General features: G+C 40.8%; 1 non-coding gene across 1 annotated transcript; it reads left to right on the plus strand.

The window, feature by feature from the left end:
* Nucleotides 1-1,590: 1,590 nt before the first annotated feature.
* Nucleotides 1,591-1,662, plus strand: TRNAC-GCA (transfer RNA cysteine (anticodon GCA)). The gene has a single exon. It is a non-coding gene; the product is annotated as a tRNA-Cys (tRNA).
* Nucleotides 1,663-3,640: the final 1,978 nt, after the last annotated feature.

The following is a 3,640-nucleotide window of genomic DNA, read 5'->3' on the forward strand; positions in this document are numbered from 1 at the left end:
CGGGTCGTGGTCCTTCCCTTTTACAAGTTCCGCCCTCCCCCCTCCCTCCTCCAGCAGCGACCGAGCATCCTCCGCCCTCAGCACCCGCAGCGCCCGCGGCTGCAGGAGGGGTTAAGGGCCCCCGGCGTCACGTGTGACGTTCACCAAACCCCTCGCCAGAGCGTGCGAGTGAACCGCGCGGCAGGCAAGCTGCGAGGCCTCAGATGCGATGACTTTCTCTGTTCTAGGCGTCATTACGCTTCCCTTCGAGGCGTTTTCGTCTTGGTGACTGCGAGTGAGGAGTTGGAGGCAACAGCCTTTTACTATGCTTCTTCAGTTTTTTTCTTTTTTTCCCTTCCCCCTTGGTAGATCCTTTGCCACAGAACTCGCCCCTGATTTCTGTTTCCACCAGCCAAAGGCAGAGAAAGCTCAGAATTAAAGTGTTGGTTGTAGTCTCGTCTGTGGGAGTAGTGTAAATGCAAAGCCACTGCCTCTGGCCTCTTCCTGCTGGTTGCACCCACGTCTTCTGCCCCTGGATTGGTGATTTTTAAGAATTCATCATAGCTAATCAGTGTTGGCTTTTGTGACGGGTGTGACTCACTATACCACATTGTTTACACCTACACATCTCCTAGCAGCTTCTCTGCGTGAATTTTAAATACAAGTGAGTTAGGGGACAGGGGCCTGCCAAGGGAACCATTGAAATAACTGACTGCAACTTGTAATAATATTAATAAGAGTAAAAGTCACAAGTAGGAAATCCGTAGGAGAGATCCGTGACACATAGTCTTGAAAAGTGTTTTTGCTTGTTTAAGTGCTTGCTTCATATTTCTCATTTGCATGTATGCTTTAATCTGTAAAATTCAGGTCAAAGAAAGGAACTTTAACCAACACGTAGAATGCAGTTGCTCTAATGTATTACTCATTAATAATGATAAATAACCAGAATATATGATCTGATTTTGAAAAATAATATTTAAATATGACATATTAGTCATAAAAAGGAACAAAATTGGGTTATTTGCAGACATGTGGATGGACCTAGGGCTTCCCAGGTGGCGCTAGTGGTGAGGAACCTGCCTGCCTATTCAAGAGACATAAGGGACTCAGGTTCAGTCCCTGGGTTGGGAGGATCCCCTGGAGGAGGGCTTGGCAACCTACCCCAGTATTCCTGCCTTTATAATCCCATGAACAGAGGAGCCTGGGGATGATCGATAGAGTGGCAAAGAATCCAGCACAACTGAAGCAACTAAGGATGCAGCATACATGCAGATGGACCTAGAGACTGTCCTACAGAGTGAAGTAAGAAAGAGAAAAACCAATATCATATATTAATGCATATATGTGGAATCTAGAAAAAATGCTAGAGATGATCTTATGTGCAAACATAGAAACAGAGACACATGTAAAGAACAAACATATGAATACTAAGGGGGAAGAGGGGAGGAGGGGTAGGAAGGATTGGGAAATTGGAATTGATACATATAACTACAGATACTGTGTATAAAATAGGTAACTAATGAGAATCTACTGTATAGTATAGGGAACTCAATGCTCTGTGGTGACCTAAATGGGAAGGAAGTTCAAAAAAGAGGGGATATATGTATATGTGGGGGTATAGCTCAGGGGTAGAGCATTTGACTGCAGATCAAGAGGTCCCCGGTTCATATCTGGGTGCCCCCTTCCTTCTTTGGAGAAGGAAATGGCAATCCACTCCAGTATTCTTGCCTGGAGAATCCCATGGATGGAGAAGCCTAGTTGGTTACAGTCCATGGGGTCGCAAAGAGTCGGACACGACTGAGCGACTTCACCTTCACCATGTATATGTATAGTTGATTCACTTTGCTGTACAGCATAAACTAACACAACATTATAAAGCAACTATATTCTTGCCTAGAAAATCCCCATGGACAGAGGAGCCTGGTGGGCTACAGTCCATGGGGTTGCAAAGAGTTTGGACACAACTGAGCAACTAAACACACACACACACCCCAATGAAAATAGAAAGTCTTAAATATGACATTTTCAGTTCAGTTCAGTTCAGTCGCTCAGTCATTTCCGACTCTTTGCGACTCCATGAATTGCAGCACGCCAGGCCAGGCCTCCCTGTCCATCACCAACTCCCGGAGTTCACTCAGACTCATGTCCACCGAGTCAGTGATGCCATCCAGCCATCTCATCCTCTGTCATCCCCTTCTCCTCCCGCAATCCCTCCCAGCATCAGAGTCTTTTCCAATGAGTCAACTCTTTGCATGAGGTGGCCAAAGTACTGGAGTTTCAGCTTTAGGTATGACATATTACTCCTGCTTAAAAGGAATTTAATACCACATTTTTCCTGACATAGTTTTAGAATTCAATGTCAACTTGTCAACTTTTCCTCCTCCCCTCCTCCCCCTGCCCTTTTCTTTTGAAGTAACGTTTAGGTGATGTGTTGACAAATAGTAGATTTTGATATTGCTCCCAGGAAAGTGAAATTTCATTCAAGTAAAACATATGTCTGATTCTTGGTGACAGATCTACCCTGCCCATTTATCTAAATCCTGTGAAAGATCTCTGGAATCTGGAGAGTTCTGTAGAATTTCCTTAAAAAGATGAGAAATAAGTATCTATTCCAATATCAATGAAAGTACCTGACTGAATACTTTCATCTTTCATGGGATTACACAATTAAGGTAACCTGATAGAGGGTATCATTATGACAACCTCAGAACCTTATTTCTTTCTTTTTAAAAAAGAAATAAGGATGATTTGATATGTTGTCCATAACATCTTTTTTTTTTTTTTGTCCATAACATCTTATGGGAAAAAACCCCAATGAACTTTTTAGCCAACCCAATTAAAGAATATAAAGTTTTGTATACTTTCTTTTTCCCCAAGGCTATGGGTACCATATTCTAAATGCATCCATTGAAGTTAATATCAGAATCCTAAAGGTAATGACTGAACGTTTTTCATTTTTAATATTTGGTATTTATAGTATAATTAATTCTAAATATTTTCTATTGTGTTTTTTCATTATTCTTTTCACAGCTACACTTTATCAGCTGGGCACTATTATCTCATTTTTATGTTAATCTAGCAAAAACTCAAGAATTTTAACACAATAGAATTGTCATACAAATAGCATTTATCACTATCTGTAAATACAAGCAAATGAACCAAATTCTCTTGCCTATTTTTCCTCCACTTTCTCAATCAAAGCCCCTGAGGGAGATAAACCCATACCATACCACTGAATCCCACAAGCAATTAAAAAAACAAGAAATTTTGCTTTTTATTTTTCTCTTCATTTGTGGATATGGATATGCAGTTAAGAGCTGGGACTCTGGGATCAGATTGCTAATTTGAATCCTGGATCTACACTTAATATGTTATTGCCTGGTGCAAAAATCTCTCTAAACTCATATTCCACCGCTGCAAAATACAGATAATAATAGTATCTTCTTTGTAGGAATGTTGTGAGGATTATCTAAAATAATGCATATAAAGCTCATGACACATGAGTAACTAATTTTTCAGGGTTCATTCTATTTTTAGTGTCTATGTGGTATGCTTCCTCCACAGAGTCAAACTTCAATATATGTAGTGACATTTGGGCTTAGTGTTAAAAGCTGATCATGAAATTTGGTTGCATTTATGGTACCCATAACATGAAAATAAT

This window comes from Ovis aries, chromosome 1 (assembly GCF_016772045.2).
Source record: "Ovis aries strain OAR_USU_Benz2616 breed Rambouillet chromosome 1, ARS-UI_Ramb_v3.0, whole genome shotgun sequence".
Classification (NCBI taxonomy): domain Eukaryota; kingdom Metazoa; phylum Chordata; class Mammalia; order Artiodactyla; family Bovidae; genus Ovis; species Ovis aries.